General features: G+C 35.9%; 1 long non-coding RNA gene across 1 annotated transcript; it reads right to left on the bottom strand.

The window, feature by feature from the left end:
• Positions 1-12,423: 12,423 nt before the first annotated feature.
• Positions 12,424-20,855, bottom strand: LOC128216461 (uncharacterized). The gene is made up of 3 exons (XR_008258076.1): positions 20,644-20,855; positions 18,107-18,282; positions 12,424-13,071 (listed from the first exon to the last, which is right to left on the bottom strand). It is a non-coding gene; the product is annotated as an uncharacterized LOC128216461 (long non-coding RNA).
• Between the last annotated feature and the right edge of the window lie 2,376 nt (positions 20,856-23,231).

Here is a 23,231-nt window from a genome sequence, read left to right as displayed (position 1 = left end):
ACAGACACACTATATACGAAACAACACAGAGAGACTATATACGAAACAACACAGACACACCACAGACAAACAATATACAAAACAAAAACAAAACAATTTACTAAGCAATACAGGCAGACAATATACAAAACAACAAATACAGATAACAGATAGACAATTTACAAAAAAAAACAAAAAAACAATTTACTAAGCAATACAGGCAGACTATATACAAAACAACAAATACAGATAACAGATAGACAATTTACAAAAAAAAAAAAAAAAAAAAAAAAAAAATTTACTAAGCAACACAGACAGACTATATACAAAACAACACATATAGATAACATACAGACAATATACAAAACAAACAAAAAACAAAAAACATTACTAAGCATCACAGACAGACTATATACAAAACAGACTATATACAAAACAACACAGACAGACTATATACAAAACAACACAGACAGACTATATACAAAACAACACAGACAGACAACAGACAGACAATATAAAAAATACCAAGCAATACACACAGACAATATACAAAACAACACAGACAGACAATATACAAAACAACACAGACAGACCTTATACAAAACAACATAGACAGACTATATACAATACAATACAGATAGTTAATACACCAAACAACACAGACAGTTAATACACCAAACAACACAGACAGACAATACAGCAAACAACACAGACAGACAATACAGCAAACAACACAGACAGTTAATACACCAAACAACACAGACAGACAATACAGCAAACAACACAGACAGACAATACAGCAAAAAACACAGACAGACAATACAGCAAACAACACAGACAGTTAATACACCAAACAACACAGACAGACAATACAGCAAACAACACAGACAGACAATACAGCAAACAACACAGACAGACAATACAGCAAACAACACAGACAGTTAATACACCAAACAACACAGACAGACAATACAGCAAACAACACAGACAGACAATACAGCAAACAACACAGACAGACAATACAGCAAACAGCACAGACAGTTAATACACCAAACAACACAGACAGTTAATACACCAAACAACACAGACAGACAATACAGCAAACAACACAGACAGACAATACAGCAAAAAACACAGACAGATAATATATACAAAACAACACAGACAGACAATATATACAAAACAACACAGACAGTTAATACACCAAACAACACAGACAGTTAATACACCAAACAACACAGACAGACAATACAGCAAACAACACAGACAGACAATATATACAAAACAACACAGACAGTTAATACACCAAACAACACAGACAGTTAATACACCAAACAACACAGACAGTTAATACACCAAACAACACAGACAGACAATACAGCAAACAACACAGACAGACAATATATACAAAACAACACAGACAGACAATATATACAAAACAACACAGACAGACAATATATACACAACAACACAGACACAATATATACAAAATAACACAGACAGACAATATACACCAAACAACACAGACGGACAATATATACAAAATAACACAGACAGACAATATACAAAACAACACAGACAGACATTATACAAAACAACACAGACAGACAATACACCAAACAACACAGACAGACAATACACCAAACAACACAGACAGACAATATACACCAAACAACACAGACAGACAATATATACAAAACAACACAGACAGACAATATATACAAAACAACACAGACAGACAATATATACAAAACAACACAGACAGTTAATACACCAAACAACACAGACAGTTAATACACCAAACAACACAGACAGACAATACAGCAAACAACACAGACAGACAATATATACAAAACAACACAGACAGACAATATATACAAAACAACACAGACAGACAATATATACACAACAACACAGACACAATATATACAAAATAACACAGACAGACAATATACACCAAACAACACAGACGGACAATATATACAAAATAACACAGACAGACAATATACAAAACAACACAGACAGACATTATACAAAACAACACAGACAGACAATACACCAAACAACACAGACAGACAATACACCAAACAACACAGACAGACAATACACCAAACAACACAGACAGACAATACACCAAACAACACAGACAGACAATACACCAAACAACACAGACAGACAATACACCAAACAACACAGACAGACAATACACCAAACAACACGGACAAACAATATATACAAAACAACACAGACAGATAATACACCAAACACACAGATAGTCCGATAATATACAAAACAACCAAAACAACACTGTCAGAAAATATTCAAAACAACATAAACAGTACACATTTGCATCTAAAATATTTTTAATAGTAGCTAATATTAGGGTTCGTTCATTTAAATGTTCTTTAAAACAGGAGTTGCATTGTAACTTATATCTAAACTAGTACGTTAATACTTATTATATAAATACTTGCACATTAATTGAACTTGAAGACGATGCGGTATGACTTAAAGAACATGATCATGGAACGTTCGCATATTCCGTATTTTCGAAACCGGTCACTTGGACGAGTTGTCTCCCGTGGCGGTAGGTATCGATCACTTCCTGTTAAAACAATTCATACTGAAAACAATGGGACGCTGTTATTGTTGCATGCCAGAATGCCACAACTAAAGTGGAAACTTAGGAAATTCTGGAAACATTATCACACTCAACAATTTACCAACAAAGCAGACTGCCATACGTGCATTGATTCGAGCGATAAACCGTAAAAAACTAAACTGGAAACCAACAGCCTATACTTACACGGGTCTGCTCGGAACACTTTCTTGATGGTGTTTGGCCTAGTTCTGTCAGCGTTATAAGATTCCAACTGAGAACCTGGCACAGAAACCAAAGACAGTAGCAACTAGATCGAGAAGAGTTTTACTAAAAGCAAGTGTGGTATTTTCGAGAATTGTATATGGCTGTATACTTACCACTTGAATGCCATTGCTTTGGTATCCAAAAATAGTTTATGTAACAGAAATTACATGTGCATGTAAGTAAAAAAGAGTGCTCTTACTTATGATCAATCTAATTTAAACAAACATGTTTTATCGTACAATAACTTTGAAAAAAGTTATATATATTCCAAATCACTCTCATTGGTTTGATTTTGCGCGTGTTTAGTCTTATGATATTTATCTTACCAAAAAGGAAACGCGAATATTAACTAGATAGCTAGATAATTATCGCGAAAATTAAGTGGTTAACACGAAATAAATCGCGAACGTTAACAGGTTATCTTGCGGCAGTTATATTCCATCATAAATAAGCACTAATATAAAAATGCATTGCTTTCAAATATTATCACAGGAGTCATATCGTCCAATGAAGGCTGTCACTTAAAAGTATTTTTCAAGAGATGTTTATGCTGGTTATGTCGTAGCAGTCCCTGATATTTGTGATTATTCAATTATGTTTTGAATCTCATATTGCATAAAAAATTATGAAGAAGTTGGAAACAAACTATTTAATTGTTAATCATTCCAAAGATCGGTTTAAAAAGTAATTTCTCCTTCAACCTATTCTAACTCCCCTTCTACAAAGTGTATGTTATGCCCTGGTCACATCCACTCTATGAACCGCATACGAGTAGTTTCCCGTTTGTTTGTTTTTTAAATTGCAGTCCTTGTGGACATCTTTGACTCTTGTGTTACGTTGTTTTTTTTTCAAGTCGTAGATGCGGAAATAAAGGTTTCACCGAGCTCGTAGAAATATTCGAAGTCAGGAGCAGCTCGTAAAGACCCCATAGACCTCGTGCGGGCATCGCACGATGTCCGTGCGGATTTGGAACCCCGCCAGACCCTTAAGAGCTTGTCGGTGCTCACTCGATTATTACCAGGGAATCACACTTACGAAAGTGCGGAAACCAGGCGGGCTGCGGGCAGGAACCGTGCGAGAGCCGTGCGAATACACGTGCATCGAACGTGCATTGTCTGCGATGTCAGTACGGACGGCCTACGATTGCATCCTCCAAAAAAAACGTAGTTGTTGACATCGAACAGATAAATGGCCGAGGCATTACTGAAGAATTGTTGGCTAGAAGAAGAGAAATATTTGCCGGTGCTCGCTCGGGAGTCACACGGTCAACGTACGATGTCTGTACGCAAAAGTACAAACATCAGGCGGGCAGTGGGCGGGCGGTCGAGCACCGTGCGAGCGCCGTACGAATATACGTGCATCGTACGAAGTACATCCGAACTTCTTGCGAGCTCCACGGAACTTGTCTGCGATGTCAGTACGGACGTCCTACGACTGCATCCTCCAGACCGTAGTTGGTGACATCGAATGTATATATGACAAAGGCATTACCGAAGAATTGGTATTAAAGTAAAAAAGAGAGACATTTGCATCTCTTTAGAGATTAATCTCTTTAGAGATAAGATTACAAGACGACGAAACTATAATTGTGGTGTGGGAAAAGCAACTTCATTTCTTAAAAGACATCTTCAAGTCTTGGATACATCCGTAAGATTTAAAAATACATGGTGAAAGCTTTTTATTTTACACAGTGAGTCGAAATAAAATGTGCATTAGTTTATACATGCAATTCTCTGGTTACAGGATTTCTGCTTACTTGAATTCCGGAGTGTATTGGCAATGCAGAAAATACCCTAAAGGATATATTAATATCGCAACTGAGAAATATCATTTATCTTAAATTAATAAACATCCTGCTCATATCATTGACTAAGTTATAGAAATGAATTGATTGGATATTGCTTGAAAATAAATAATTCTACATTCCACCCATTGACCGAATTAAGATCCTTTAAACGGAATCAGAATCAGTTCACTTTTTTACGACTTTAATGTTAGAAACATTATTCTTCAGAATACTTGGTGTTAGGTATCGCACGACGAAATTAAGACCATTATGAAATGCCTGCACATGATGTCCTGAGATACACTGAGTATTAAGCGGTCTTGAGAATACAGCATCCTCCAACTCTGAAATAGCATTACATTTGTTAAAACGAAACAAAACGTTACAGAATGTAGTGAAAAATTGCATTATTTTACTAAATAGACATATATTTTTCTGTTTTTCGATGAAGTTTTATCAGTGAAATAAAAGCAGTGAAACTATTTGAACTGCAAACTAAGGAGTGAAAATATCAACTTTTAGAACTACTCTAAACATGAATTGTAATTACTTCCCTTTAATCAAGGAACCTCACTATTGAACCTGTAAATTAAGTCAAAATAATAATATAATAAAAAAGATTGCACATGTTTGAATAAAGTTTTTTGGAAAATAAACACAGCATTTTCTTTTGCACAAATTTGTTCACATTTGCCATGCTTACACTTTTGACATTTAAATATTCGTTCTGTAAATGACAACCAGTGTAATTTCGAAAATATATTCGTGAATTCATGCCCAGTTCAATAAAAACATTTCGTGCATTAACTGTTATTACTAGGAACCCGTTTAAATTAATAGAATTTAACCGATGAATGTTTATAAATTGGTTAAAGTGAAATAAGGATAAGAAATTATCTTGGAGAACAATTCTCCACAAGTATGCGTAGAAAATCCAATCTACGGGTGGCCGTTAGCAAATGGGTATTAAAAATAACGCCGTAAGCCTAAAAGAAATAGAAAATTGGTTAATTTCTGAGTAAGATGGTACAATGAATTTTATTTCCCTAATAGATGACAACATTTCTACTCGTAACTTTGCTTCGCCACTCGTGAACATATGTTTTTCGTGGGCAGTAAAATAACGTTCAGGGTCTCAGTAACTAAAATGAAAATAATTGTTTCCGCCGAAAACCTTGTGCTAGAATTTATGGAGCTGGTGAAATGTAGCTGATGTGAAGACGAAGCTTGGGATTTATTTTATGGTCGGAAGAGTCAAAATCAATGTCATTTTTTATAGAGAAAAATAGACTCCTCTCATTACCTTGAGATAAATTGATGTGTAGAAAAATTGTGTTCATAACTAGCTTAAAATGTGAAGGTATATACACTAAAACCCCTATATGCGACCATCCCGTTTTCACGACCAATCTGCTAATGAGACCGATTTTTTTTCAGAACCGATACCTTTCCTCTTTGGGATTGTTGAATGCTAACACTATAAAGCTTTTTGTGTAGGTTAATGTGGTGGCTGTTACGAAGCACAGGGAATAGTTTCTTTTCAATACATCAAGATATAATTGATGTATAGACAAAGTAAGCCATTGTGAAGGCGAACATAATTTGGTGGGGTGGATGTCAAGGTCGCTGTAACTCAAAATGAAGAAATGTTTTGCGCTCAAGAACATAATAAAATGTATATTAACTTAAATTGATAACACTTGTTGTGTAAGAAGAATATGTGCTTTGGACAGTAAGGTCTTGGTCGAGGTCTCTGCTACCATACAAATATTGTTTTATTTTCACTCCAAAACTTGAATAACGAATAACTTAGTGATTCTAGTTTGTACACCTATATACTTATTTGCGCAATGAGGTTGCAATTTCAATCGTCGAGATCAATGTCAAATTTGCTGCTACTTAAAATAGAAAAATGGTTTCCTCTAAATAAACTTTTGGAAAATAATTTTGTAAAATAATGAAACGAGTGCTGTAAGTGGCGTTTGTCTAAAATTAGCTTAGAAATGTTTTTGGGTTGGTGGGTTTTACTTAAGATGGTTTGAGTGTAATAACATGAGTTAGGAATAACTAAATGTCTTGAAACTGCATATAAAGTAAGTTAATGTAGATATACATTTAGTTGGTTTTAAATAAATATTAAGAACTGATTTTGATTATAATACGTGTATAACGATGAAACGTGTTGTGTTTATGTATAAACATACCATTTGATTGTTTAGGAGGTCATGCCTAATCTGAGCTAGCATCAACTTGAAAACAATGAAGATGATTAAAACAATTATATTAATTGGTTTATATTAACTGAATCACTTGAAAAGTTAATTCAGGAACTGAGTGACCAGGTAAATACATCACCTGAAAACGAATGTTTCTAGCCGGAAAAACTTTGCCAACTGTTTTAAGGTACGATACAGATTAAGGCCCAGTTTAAAGATGCACTCTTACTCCGAATCAAGATTTTCCACTATTAATACAATTGTTTTAATATACCAAAAAGGATGAATAAATGTTGAAAACAATGGTTCTTATGAAGGATTCCCAGTTTAATTTGAAAGAAAAGTGCAGAAAACACGGTATTTCTACCTTATGAGACGATCGAAGATCACAGTAAATCTTTAAGCACTCATCAATCATTTAATATTTGTGCGTTTTCAGCTATTAAATACACGGTTACAAACTTATTTCCAGTAATTAGTATTTTCCATAAATGTGTTATTTGGTAATTAGTAAAAAGTTTATCACATAAAAATTAAGTTTGTTATACATCTGTATGTATTGATTTTGAATAAGAGTGTCACTTTAAGCCTTCTATAAGTGACCCCACCCCACCGCCCCGCCTAAAACCGTGTATTTGTACACAACCTCTGTTAATTGATCTTAATCGTATAGCCTAATTTTCTTATCAGATCTCCAATATGAGTATCCTGCTGTGCAATTTTGGACGTTTCATTGTAAAAATGGACCCTAAATGACCCTGAGCCAATAAACAAATACACAGGCAATTGGCCCCTACTGTGACACCAGTGCAATTAGCAGGAGATGCACAGCAGGGGATTATCATGCCAAACATTCCTTAAACTAATCTTTAAATATAAAAATATGTCACAAGTATTGATACTGTTAAACTAATCGACGTTTTTCAGATTCAATATCGACTAAAGTTTCGTAATAAACACCAGACACTACTTACCTTATCTGACTTGTGCAAACGAGTACCAAACTGGAGAGTGTTTAATGTTTCAGTCTAAACATAAAATGGGGCTTATATAGTTTGATACTTGATTTATGGACGAATGAAACGCATTATTTCTAATGCATGTTTACCTTTTTTGACCAAATATGATTTGCGTACTGATAAAAATATCAGCGATATTATTGCGCTGTTCTTGAAGGGGATATTTGTGGTGACGTACCTATTAGTTGAAAACGCCAAGCATCGTGGCGAATTATTTTTATAAATCTGGACTCGGACACACTGGATTGCAGATTAAGAAAATAAAAGCACAATGGAGCATGATCTTCAAGATGAACCACACACCGGCCACTCAAGCTTCACACAAGAATATGCTTATATCAGCATCTACAGCCTTCCACAAGAAATGCTACTTTCCAAGATCGATAACACCTTGAAACAATCTACAGCCAAGAAACCATCTACAGCCAAACACAAGAACTGCTTCTTTCCTAGAACGTTAACACATTGAAACCATCTACAGCCAACCACAAGAACTGCTTCTTTCCGAGAACGTTAACACCTTGAAACCATCTACAGCCAACCACAAGAACTGCTTCTTTCCTAGAACGTTAACACTTTGAAACCATCTACAGCCAACCACAAGAACTGTTTCTTTCCTAGAACGTTAACACCTTGAAACCATCTACAGCCAAACACAAGAACTGCTTCTTTCCTAGAGCGTTAACACCTTGAAGCCATCTACAGCCAAACACAAGAACTGCTTCTTTCATAGAATGTTAACACATTAAAACCATCTACAGCCAAACACAAGAACTGCTTCTTTCATAGAATGTTAACACATTAAAACCATCTACAGCCAACCATAAGAACTGCTTCTTTCCTAGAACGTTAACACATTGAAACCATCTACAGCCAACCACAAGAACTGCTTCTTTCCTAGAACGTTAACACCTTGAAACCATCTACAGCCAAACACAAGAACTGCTTCTTTCCTAGAGCGTTAACACCTTGAAGCCATCTACAGCCAACCACAAGAACTGCTTCTTTCATAGAACGTTAACACATTGAAACCATCTACAGCCAACCACAAGAACTGCTTCTTTCCTAGAAAGTTAACACATTGAAACCATCTACAGCCAAACACAAAAACTGCTTCTTTCCTAGAACGTTTACACATTGAAACCACCTACAGCCAAACTTAAGAACTGCTTCTTTCCTAGAACGTTATCACCTTGAAATCATCTACAGCCAAACACAAGAATTGCTTCTTTCCTAGAACGCTAACACATTGAAACCATCTACAGCCAAACACAAGAATTGCTTCTTTCCTAGATCGATAACACCTTGAAACCATCTACAGCCAAACACAAGAACTGCTTCTTTCCTAGATCGATAACATCTTGAAACCATCTCCAACCAAACACAACAACTGTTTCTTTCCTAGATCATAACACCTTGGAACCATCTACAGTCTACCACAAGAACTGCTTCCTAGAACGTTAACACCTTGAAACCAGCTACAGCCAACCACAAGAACTGCTTTATAGAACGTTAACACATTGAAACCATCTACAGCCAACCACAAGAACTGCTTCTTTCCTAGAACTTTAACACATTGAAAACATCTACAGCCAACCACAAGAACTGCTTCTTTTCTAGAACGTTAACACATTGAAGCCATCTACAGCCAACACAAGAACTGCTTTATAGAACGTTAACACATTGAAACCATCTACAGCCAACCACAAGAACTGCTTCTTTCCTAGAACTTTAACACATTGAAGCCATCTACAGCCAACCACAAGAACTGCTTCCTAGAACGTTAACACCTTGAAACCATCTACAGCCAACCAAAAAAAAATGCTTCCTAGATCGATAACACCTTGAAACCATCTACAGCCAAACACAAGAAATGCTTCTTTCCTAGATCGATAACACCTTGAAACCATCTACAGCCAAACACAAGAAATGCTTCTTTCCTAGATCGATAACACCTTGAAACCATCTACAGCCAAACACAAGAAATGCTTCCTATATCGATAACACCTTGAAACCAGCTACAGCCGACCACAAGAACTTCTACCTTCCAAGATCGATAACACCTTGAACCATCTACAGCCAACCCAAAGAACTGCTACCTAGAACGTTAACACATTGAAACCATCTACAGCCAGCCAAAAGAACTGCTTCATCCTAGATCGATAACACCTTGAAACCATCTTCAACCAAGCTCAAGAGATGCTTCTCTCCTAGATCGATAACACCTTGAAACCATCTAAAGCTTACCACAACAACTGCTTCTTTCCTAGATCGATAACACCTTGAAACCATATTTAACCAAACACAAGAACTGCTTCTCTCCTAGATCGATAACACCTTGAAACCATCTAAAGCTAACCGCAAGAAGCTAACCACAAGAACTGATTTTTTCCTAAATCCATAACACCTGGTAAACATCTACAGCAAACCAAAAGAAGTGTTTCTTTCCTAGAACGTTAACACATTGGAACAATCTACCATCGCAAAACTTAGTAGGGTTGTCCGATTTGTACAGTCCCGGATGTATTCGAGCGCCAAGGAGACGAAGACAGAAACCAATGGCATCAAGACTAGTAAGTTCGGTTACAAAGTCATTTGAACAAATTAACAATACATGCACTAAGAACTCATTAAGTAGGTGGACAGTGTTGTCGCATTCGGCAATAACATGCGACAATTCTTCTTGGTAAGTACAATTACATTTTATACAGTACATGTTTCTTAAGACAGTTGGTTTGCACCATAGTTTAGCAATAGCTAGCGTCGTGTTTCGAAATGATCGTTGTTTACTTACGACGTAAATGACACATGGTTGGATACATGGATGCAGTATACGAAACAACATAAATTCTGGATCATTTGCTATTCTGGTGTTCCACATGTCGATTTCATAAGCATTGATTGTTCTTTTGATATGTGCTTTCCAAACGTATTTGGATGGCAAAACAGATTCAACAATGTAATCATTTATCATAGCACTTAATGTGCAAATAATCTGTTAATTGACAAAAGCTCTTTTGTAGGATGTAGCAGATATCGGGAATAAATCCTGATCTAACTGTATTGCTATCACGTATAAACATATAATACTTGCAAGTAAATATTTGTTTCGTATTACAATGGTCAGGAAGGGACAATATTTTATGTAAGAGCATAAGCTTTCTACTATCAATTTCAGAACATATTCTGTGTAGTCCTAGCATAGACTGTACCATATCTGAACGCGAACGCAATGCCAATCCCTGAATTTTCTTTGATACAAAGTGTTGGAAGACATCAATTTTATTTTCATCGGATTTAGACATGTCATTCCATAGTTCAGATCCATACAGGAGGGTTGGTAGAACAACCTTTTTATACAAACTTACTGAGGAAAGCGGGTTCACGCATAAAGGGTGAACGCCCTGTGAAATGATTGAAAAAAGTGAGTTTCGAGCCTTTTGAATTCTACCACTTATTCGTTCACCTATTTTTAAGTTCGACTGTTGAAGTATGCCGAGATGATTTGCAAAAGGTGCATTTGATATAAGAGCGTTGCCATAGACAACACTTATCGGGTGGGGACGACGACGTTTTGAAAATGTTATGGTTGACGATTTTGTTACATTAACTTCGATATTCCATCGGCGGCAGTATCTATATACGATGTCGACTTGACTCTGCAGACTGTTGGGGGAAGTTGCTAGTAAGGAGATGTCGTCTGCGAATGTAGGGTTATTACATTTAACAGACATCACCTTTGCTCCATATTTACTTTTTTCTAGAGTATGGAGTAGCTCGTCGACGTAGACTAGATTCAAAAACGTAGACATGACCCCACCCTGACGGACTCCACGCACAATTTCAAAGGCGTTAGATGACTGGCCGCTATATCTGATGACGCAACGCAAGTTATTATATGACGATTGAAGCAGGCGAAGGGGCTTACCCCTGACGCCAAGACGTCCGAGCTTCAGCATTAAAGAGCCGTGCCGCACGGTGTCAAAGGCGGCGCGCTGGTCTAGACACGCCACGTAGACGTCGCTGCCACGTTCAATATTGTACAGGACAGTCTCTTGAAAGTAAAAGGACGTTGTTATGCAACTTAAGTTTTTCTGGAATCCGTGTTGTTGTTGGGAAGGGAAGTCCATTTTCATTTGTTTTGTGAATGTGTTAAGCCTATTAAGGATAACTTTTTCGAATATTTTACAGAAACATGGTATCAAAGAAATTGGCCGATAACTAGCGGGGTCCGATTTATCCTTACCCTTTCCCTTGTAGACGGAGATGAGGACACTCGTTTGCCACGATAACGGGACGCGCTCGTTCGCGATAATGCTATTGAACAGTAAGGTCAATCCCGAAGTGAACTCAGTGCCTGAATTGATTACGTGTTCATTTAGTATGTGTGACCTATTTGTATGTGTGAAAATTACGTTTCAACAACGCTTTGTTCCTTGAGGTTTTTGCTATTATGATTCTCAAAAAAAACAAAGATATTTGGTTGTAAATTAGTCATGGGCATCGACGACACTTGGCTCAGTCAGACAGAACAAGAGTTTATAATATAGACTTGCATTCAGTAAATTGTAAATTTATTAAAATGCGTACGTATTTTCAATTGTTCACAGAATTTAGCATGTTCAAATTTTTAACAGAGATGAAATATTAGATCAGAAAACAATAATAATCTGATTATATGGTTGCATTTTAACACAGGGTGACCAAGAAACGGGAATGCATATGGAAAATAAAACAGCATATAATATCACTATAAGCATACATAAATGATACATAAAGAAATATAAACACGTAAAACAACTTTATAACAGTGGCAAAGGTGCACTTATATTAAATCAATTTGATTTAATTGCAGTGTCAACTTGAAGATCACAGATTCACAGTGATTCTGAATTTGAAACCAAACGAAAATAATAACAGACGACAGTTGCTCACACTTGACCACCTTGGTCATTTGATATGAGGTGATAAGGTGGAGGCTTGTCCATCGGTTCCTCTACCGATTTTTCAACCGCTTCCTCGTAAGTTGGCAGCCCAGCGAACATGTCTACTTGCGGAGTATCGCGGTCAGTTTGCGCCGTCCTCTCTAGGTAAGCGGTCACACAGTTTCTAAGAACTGGATCTCTTTGTAAACTTATGGAGTATATCATATTAAATGAAGGATCAGTGGACGGATTCCTTTGTTCAGTGCCACGCTGCAATCCACTGAAATAATATTTTGACGAGAAAAATACGTGTATAGTGTGTCATATATACTGTTAGAGTTCTACAGACTGGTAATATACATTTAAGTAGCATTTCAAAGAAATGTAGAAAGCATTCCTTTTCAAAACAAAAGTAAATAAATATGTTTATGTGTATGAGTTTATGAAAATGCGATTTAGCTAAACAAGGGAGTATTTTAAAACAAAACACGTCATTGCATTACACACTTCGAAATGAATTTTGAATTGCAAACGTAATCATATTTTTGTGTCTCAATGTGCAACTTATTCAAGGAATTAGAAATGTCGATCACCAAAATCATGTTTCAATTTGACTCAGTTTGAATAAAGAAAATTCAATATTGTATTGCCTCCAATAATGAAGATATGTTAATAGAATAAGAAAAAAATAATGGAGGAAAAACATACAGCAGTATCAAATAAATATACATACACATATACATATAATATAGAAGGGAGATGATGTATACAAACAATGGTTAACTGATATAATATAGAGGGGAGGCGATGTATACAAACAATGGTTAACTGATATCATATAGAGGGGAGATGATGTATACAAACAATGGTTAACTGATATCATGTAGAGGGGAGACGATGTATACAAACAATAGTTAACTGATATAATATAGAGGGGAGACGATGTATACAAACAATGGTTAACCGATATCATATAGAGGGGAGACGATGTATACAAACAATGGTTAACCGATATAATATAGAGGGGAGACGATGTATACAAACAATGGTTAACTGATATCATATAGAGGGGAGACGATGTATACAAACAATGGTTAACTGATATAATATAGAGGGGAGACGATGTATACAAACAATGGTTAACTGATATCATATAGAGGGGAGACGATGCATACAAACAATGGTTAACTGATATAATGTAGAGGGGAGACGATGTATACAAACAATGGTTAACTGATATCATATAGAGGGGAGACGATGTATACAAACAATGGTTAACTGATATAATATAGAGGGGAGACGATGTATACAAACAATGGTTAACCGATATCATATAGAGGGGAGACGATGTATACAAACAATGGTTAACTGATATAATATAGAGGGGAGACGATGTATACAAACAATGGTTAACTGATATAATATAGAGGGGAGACGATGTATACAAACAATGGTTAACTGATATAATATAGAGGGGAGACGATGTATACAAACAATGGTTAACTGATATCATATAGAGGGGAGACGATGTATACAAACAATGGTTAACTGATATAATATAGAGGGGAGACGATGTATACAAACAATGGTTAACTGATATCATATAGAGGGGAGACGATGTATACAAACAATGGTTAACTGATATCATATAGAGGGGAGACGATGCATACAAACAATAGTTAACTGATATAATATAGAGGGGAGACGATGTATACAAACAATGGTTAACCGATATCATATAGAGGGGAGACGATGTATACAAACAATGGTTAACCGATATAATATAGAGGGGAGACGATGTATACAAACAATGGTTAACTGATATCATATAGAGGGGAGACGATGTATACAAACAATGGTTAACTGATATAATATAGAGGGGAGACGATGTATACAAACAATGGTTAACTGATATCATATAGAGGGGAGACGATGCATACAAACAATGGTTAACTGATATAATGTAGAGGGGAGACGATGTATACAAACAATGGTTAACTGATATCATATAGAGGGGAGACGATGTATACAAACAATGGTTAACTGATATAATATAGAGGGGAGACGATGTATACAAACAATGGTTAACCGATATCATATAGAGGGGAGACGATGTATACAAACAATGGTTAACTGATATAATATAGAGGGGAGACGATGTATACAAACAATGGTTAACTGATATAATATAGAGGGGAGACGATGTATACAAACAATGGTTAACTGATATAATATAGAGGGGAGACGATGTATACAAACAATGGTTAACTGATATCATATAGAGGGGAGACGATGTATACAAACAATGGTTAACTGATATAATATAGAGGGGAGACGATGTATACAAACAATGGTTAACTGATATCATATAGAGGGGAGACGATGTATACAAACAATGGTTAACTGATATCATATAGAGGGGAGACGATGCATACAAACAATGGTTAACTGATATAATATGGAGGTGAGACGATGTATACAAACAATGGTTAACTGATATAATGTAGAGGGGAGACGATGTATACAAACAATGGTTAACTGATATAATGTAGAGGGGAGACGATGTATACAAACAATGGTTAACTGATATAATATAGAGGGGAGACGATGTATACAAACAATGGTTAACTGATATAATATAGAGGGAGACGATGTATACAAACAATGGTTAACTGATATAATATAGAGGGGAGACGATGTATACAAACAATGGTTAACTGATATAATATAGAGGGAGACGATGTATACAAACAATGGTTAACTGATATAATATAGAGGGGAGACGATGTATACAAACAATGGTTAACCGATATAATATAGAGGGGAGACGATGTATACAAACAATGGTTAACTGATATTATATAGAGGGGAGACGATGTATACAAACAATGGTTAACTGATATAATATAGAGGGGAGACGATGTATACAAACAATGGTTAACTGATATCATATAGAGGGGAGACGATGCATACAAACAATGGTTAACTGATATAATGTAGAGGGGAGACGATGTATACAAACAATGGTTAACTGATATCATATAGAGGGGAGACGATGTATACAAACAATAGTTAACTGATATAATATAGAGGGGAGACGATGTATACAAACAATGGTTAACCGATATCATATAGAGGGGAGACGATGTATACAAACAATGGTTAACTGATATAATATAGAGGGGAGACGATGTATACAAACAATGGTTAACCGATATCATATAGAGGGGAGACGATGTATACAAACAATGGTTAACCGATATATTATAGAGGGGAGACGATGTATACAAACAATGGTTAACTGATATAATATAGAGGGGAGACGATGTATACAAACAATGGTTAACTGATATAATATAGAGGGGAGACGATGTATACAAACAATGGTTAACTGATATCATATAGAGGGGAGACGATGCATACAAACAATGGTTAACTGATATAATATGGAGGTGAGACGATGTATACAAACAATGGTTAACTGATATAATGTAGAGGGGAGACGATGTATACAAACAATGGTTAACTGATATAATGTAGAGGGGAGACGATGTATACAAACAATGGTTAACTGATATAATATAGAGGGGAGATGATGTATACAAACAATGGTTAACTGATATAATATAGAGGGGAGACGATGTATACAAACAATGGTTAACTGATATCATATAGAGGGGAGACGATGTATACAAACAATGGTTAACTGATATAATATAGAGGGGAGACGATGTATACAAACAATGGTTAACTGATATAATATAGAGGGGAGACGATGTATACAAACAATGGTTAACTGATATAATATAGAGGGGAGACGATATATACAAACAATGGTTAACTGATATCATATAGAGGGGAGACGATGCATACAAACAATGGTTAACTGATATAATATGGAGGTGAGACGATGTATACAAACAATGGTTAACTGATATAATGTAGAGGGGAGACGATGTATACAAACAATGGTTAACTGATATAATGTAGAGGGGAGACGATGTATACAAACAATGGTTAACTGATATAATATAGAGGGGAGACGATGTATACAAACAATGGTTAACTGATATAATATAGAGGGAGACGATGTATACAAACAATGGTTAACTGATATAATATAGAGGGGAGATGATGTATACAAACAATGGTTAACCGATATAATATAGAGGGGAGATGATGTATACAAACAATGGTTAACTGATATAATATAGAGGGGAGGCGATGTATACAAACAATGGTTAACTGATATCATATAGAGGAGAGATGATGTATACAAACAATGGTTAACTGATATAATATAGAGGGGAGACGATGTATACAAACAATGGTTAACTGATATAATATAGAGGGGAGACGATGTATACAAACAATGGTTAACTGATATAATATAGAGGGAGACGATGTATACAAACAATGGTTAACTGATATAATATAGAGGGGAGACGATGTATACAAACAATGGTTAACTGATATAATATAGAGGGGAGATGATGTATACAAACAATGGTTAACTGATATAATATAGAGGGGAGATGATGTATACAAACAATGGTTAACTGATATTGAGACTGCATGTACTATACAATGTGTCCAATGTGGGAAATACATGTACCTTAACACAACGAAACAGACGGTATTTGATATAACCCCATTTTTTAGGGGTTTATACATATAATATTCGGTAGATCGCTAACACTTAAAACCAGTTTGCACTGTAGTTAATGCTATTGAGACAGTTATGTACATTGATGTGGCTGTTGCAATGATTGGGTCAACCTACCTACGAACAATCAGGCACACCTTTGCCAGGCATATATGTGTCAGTACAGCCCGAAATCTTGACAAATATCCTGGATATTTGGCACGCTGACAGACACTGCGATAAGTATTTGCAATATCTGAATAAGTCCACGTACTCACTTGGGTTAAAACCGGTTTACATGTGTTCAACATTACACTAAAGACTGAGTGACAACAAATCACAGATCACACGCACAGGGACAGGGTGCGTTGTTTTGACACACTCCTTTCACCATGCGCTCCCCCTCCCCATTTTGTTTTTGAAAAAAGAATCCAAGGCTTATTGATAATGAGTGTGGACTTGTTACTAATGATAACTTACATATGATCATTTGTAACAGTTCCCCCATCATTTTGAATAAGTATAGGTGTTTTTTTTTAAATGGGAGGGGGCGTTGAAGGACGTGGTCAAGGGGTTGTGTTTAAACAATGCAACATGCCCCCATTAATCACACATACAAAAAGCGTAAAAATATATTTTATATAACATTACATGTACATTGTGTACCTACCGTGGTTGTTTAAATCGTCGTCTGACGTTACATACGATCATGCAGATGATGAACATTGCAATCGCAGCGAAGATGAACGCATACAACGCGGTATTGGAAAGAAAGGCCATCGTCTCGAGGCTGTTGTTACTAAGTTGTATTCAGTAGAAAGCTTTTACATCATTGTAGTCGTGTACCTGAGCCAAATGAAAACAAAGGTGTGATCATATTTAACTAAGATGTTAAACTCGTAGTTTGTGTTTATTTCTGACATTGAATTAATGTCCTTTTCGCTCACAACATGGTTTGAACGCGTCTCCGTTTGAAGTTGAACCTGTCAGGGCTAACCACTCCTTATTCAGTATCATTACATAAATATAGTTTTATGTCGGCATAAAATCTTCGATTGAACTGTTGGTAGAACAGAATGACATAAGCGTTTTTGTTCCGGTTGAACCGTTCCCATTTAAAGCGTAGCTTATCAGCATACCTAGCCGTGACCTGTGGTCTAGTGACGTGTATCTGTCCCATGTTAACCTCCCGCTTCATTCATTCAAAAAATTCTTCTAACAGAGATGCGTTCTTCTGATTTTTAAGCAAAATAGTTTTGCATGATTTGATTTTCTCCCTTTCCCAGTCCACCCTCACACATTCTAATAACATGTATTCAAACAAAAGTATGTATATAGTAGTTTAGGCTTTATTATATGTTGTAAGCATTATTATTACAATCAACCCATTTTTAACTGATACGTTAAGTTATTATACGGCAGTTAAAGCGAGTAGTATGTGTATTTATTACGGGGCGTGTACACATTTAGTTATTATACGGCGGTAAATGCGAGTAGTATGTGTATTTAGTACGGGGCGTGTTCACATTAAGGTATTATACGGCGGTTAAAGCGAGTAGTATGTATATTTAGTACGGGGCGTGTACACATTAAGTTATTATACGGCGGTCAAAGGGAGCAGTATGTGTATTTAGTACGGGGTGGATACACAATAAGTTATTATACGGCGGTAAAAGCGAGTAGTTTGTATATTTAGTACGGGGCGTGTACACATTAAGTTATTATACGGCGGTCAAAGGGAGCAGTATGTGTATTTAGTACGGGGCGTGTACACATTAAGTTATTATACGGCGGTAAAAGCGAGTAGTTTGTATATTTAGTACGGGGCGTGTACACATTAAGTTATTATACGGCGGTAAAAGCGAGTAGTTTGTATATTTAGTACGGGGCGTGTACACATTAAGTTATTATACGGCGGTCAAAGGGAGCAGTATGTGTATTTAGTACGGGGCGTGTACACATTAAGTTATTATACGGCGGTAAAAGCGAGTAGTTTGTATATTTAGTACGGGGCGTGTACACATTAAGTTATTATACGGCGGTAAAAGCGAGTAGTTTGTGTATTTAGTACGGGGCGTGTACACATTAAGTTATTATACGGCGGTAAAAGCGAGTAGTTTGTATATTTAGTACGGGGCGTGTACACATTAAGTTATTATACGGCGGTAAAAGCGAGTAGTTTGTATATTTAGTACGGGGCGTGTACACATTAAGTTATTATACGGCGGTAAAAGCGAGTAGTTTGTATATTTAGTACGGGGCGTGTACACATTAAGTTATTATACGGCGGTAAAAGCGAGTAGTTTGTATATTTAGTACGGGGCGTGTACACATTAAGTTATTATACGGCGGTAAAAGCGAGTAGTTTGTGTATTTAGTACGGGGCGTGTACACAGCGAGTATTATGTGTATTTAGTACGGGGCTTGTACACGTAAAGCGAGGCTAGCGTGGTTGCTTTGAGCAGTATGTGTATCTAATACAGGGGGTTACATGATAATTAGGTCTATGGAGATTAAAGGGAGATTTTAAGGGGTGGGGGTCGAACATGGCGTCAAAAATGTAAAAAGTTACACCGTTATTGAGGTCATTTGTTCACGTGGTGTTTTTTTTTCGGCTCTTCGGGCTTTCCTTGATGTTTTATACTAAGTTTGTAGGTTACGGAACAAAGTAGTTATTTAAAAAAACCCAGACGAATCGGATATTTACAAGTGTGGATAGCAAGAATTTATAAATTCGAGCTGTTTTGTCATATTATCTATATTAAATGTTCTGTGTTTTGGTTTTGTTCGCCATAAATACCAGTAATTAAACCTCATGACAGGTTAAATGTTATATAAGAAATAAATAATACATTAGGTCGAATGGTTTTGTTTTACATACAGATGGGCTTTAATAATTTGAAACATTAAATGAAAGAACTTAAGGTTTCGTTCTTAATATATAAATTGGTTATAGCTATGTACATTTTAGTCCAATGGCTTTATTAGAACATTCTTATTTAGCATTATAAAAGTAGTGTTTGAATTACATTTGGTTAACAATGAGACTATAAACAGATTAACATGCACCAAAAATGGGTTAGTTGGCACAAGAAAACATTTCACATGTACATGTCACATTTACGCTACAAATATTCCCTGTTAAACCATACAAACTTAACACAAGTTTTCAATCAGTGTTTAAAAGACAGATAAAAGTATACGTACATGGATCTGTTGAACAAATTCAAGCCAGTAAATAAATAAATGTATATATTCCTTCCGTGTTCGTGTAAACACTTGCTTAAGTTTTTTCAGTACGTGAATATTACGTACTGAAGGTAGAACACATTACATATCCATTCAAAGTAGAAGTCAATATTCTACCCGGATATATATAAAATCGTTTAAAAGTAAGTGAACCGATTTAATTTATTTTAAGGCGTAATGTCCTTTGCCACTGTGGGTAGTTTGATGACGACGTATACACACGTTATATATGGTCTAAAGTGTTTACTTAAACTTCTTGATTGTCTTCTTAAAATCAATGACAATCAGATATACTAGTATTGCCATGCAAAAGTTCAACTTTAATGTATATGAAGGTGATGGAAAAGTGATCAATTTAACATGTGTTCAAAGTGAAAATAGATGTTTGATTTAATACAATGATAATATTTTTAAAAGTTTGGTTTGTCCGTTTTTAAGCATTTAATTATACAAAAGTGTTGAAAACTCAAACAATAACTTAAATAAGGAAAAGGCTAAATTCAGTATGAAAACACATAGTTCAGGCCATATTTAAAAACAAATCTTAAATCCCTCCTAACAATGAGATTATTTCTTGAAATACCAAGCATAAAACCATCGTAGAGAGCTAAGATTTGAGTACTTGAGGTACTAAGCCCTATATAAAGCTGTGAATGTCAATGCAAAGAAACAAAAGGGTGTGAACATGAGTTTGTGTTAAATTTCAATAACTAATTTAAAGACCTTGCTACCTCTGTTTTATGTTGTAATATCATTTTAGCAACTGTTATGTCTTCAATACCTGCTAAATAACGAGAGCTGTCGAAGGACAATGCCCTTTATTATACGCCGCTTTGTCTTAGAAATACATACCATAATTATGTAATATTTGCCTGTCAAAAGCAATAAAAACAAATTAAAAAAGCCGCAATGCAATAAAACCAGATTTTTAATAATTGGCAGAAGAGCATCAGCGTTCGCTATGCACCAGTCAATTGTAACCACGGTCCCCCCACCCCCAAGGTCCTGGGAATAGCGGGGACCTTTACTTTCGGTCCAGCTAATTCCGGATAAAAACCCCGGGATGGGATAAAGTGCTGGTATAATCCCTGCTAAATACCCCCGCACCCCGGGAAACCTAGATAAGGCCCATTCCCTGCTATTTTCGGAGGGGAAAAAATCAGCGCATTCACTGCGGGGCCATCTGGAAAGTAAATACAAGGCCCCTTTCCCCCGCTATCCCCGGTATACCCCGGAGGGGTACATAGAGGGGCCGTGGTTACAATTGACTGGTGCATTATGAGATTCAGTTTCGACTGTTGTTGTTTTTCTATTTTAGTAACGGTTACCTTGACCATGACTACCATTGAAGTCTTCTATAAACTCTCGCTACATACCGAGTTAGGACACAACTCTATCAACTCTAACTAAAGTAATCAAACGGTAATCCATGTTTAGTTATAGTGACCTTGGCGTTTATTCTAGGGACCCCAAAGTTCCTTATTCAATCAGGGGAAATAATTTGTATTTTAGATGAAATGGTGTTATGTAACCTAATTGTTAGCTGGTCGTCAATAAGTATGTGAAGTATTAAGTCAATTGAATGATGGATATAGAAGTAATTTATAAAAAAATCCATACTTGCTCTGAAGCTTTAACCTGACACAATGTGCCCTTTAACTTTAACCCACGTTCTTGAGTCAATCAGGGGCCATAATTTGTATCTAGAATTAAATGGATTTATTTAACCTCATTGTGTGATGGTCCTGAACATTTGTGTGAATTATTCAGCGAATTAAATAAAGGTATTGGAATAATAAGTAAAATGCCAACTTGCCCTAAAACACATACGCCGAGGCGATTAGTCAAGCCGTCTTATTCTTGAATAGTTGAGCTTAAAATGATCAGTTTGTTCTTCACACATTTTAAGTTTTAATGTCTCTTGAGCGTATCGTAAAGTCTCCATAGCTGCCCTACCAGCGCTAGGCAAAATTAAAAGACATTGACAATATACTTTAAAGGGGACAATCACATTGTAAAATGGACGATACTTTTATTAAAATTTATTTATTAATTAATATTCACACTTACTTTAAGCTTATCGTAGGCTACAAACGCATTAAAAACTTACGATCATTTTTTTTGTCTTTATCCTTACGGAAATTACAAATTAAGAGCACAGTTATGTTCATTCTCGTACACCAGAGCGATAATTCTATAGATTTATCAAACCAGTCATGAATGATATTACAATTGTTATAAACGGCGAAAAGTAAAATATGCTATGTAAAATAACGTCATTTCGGAAATGACCCCGTTGAAGATTTGTCTTAGCCCTGTGCATGCGAACGTTCAATTTGGAGTGAGGGTGGGCTAACAATTTAAAACAGTGAAGTATATCAGATTGTGATTAGAAAACAATAGTTTAAATGTGCATTTTCGGAAGGGAAAAACATATCTGCAGTAAATCCGACGAATATCCATCAATTCCGTGAGGCATATCAACGCTTTAATATTCCCAAACTCTTTGAATCAAATGCGATATAGAGCCTGTAATGAAACCTTGA

The sequence above is a fragment of the Mya arenaria genome, chromosome 14 (assembly GCF_026914265.1).
Source record: "Mya arenaria isolate MELC-2E11 chromosome 14, ASM2691426v1".
NCBI classification, from domain to species: domain Eukaryota; kingdom Metazoa; phylum Mollusca; class Bivalvia; order Myida; family Myidae; genus Mya; species Mya arenaria.
The sequence above is the reverse complement of the archived record's forward strand: the minus strand, read 5'-3'. Positions and strand labels throughout refer to the sequence as shown.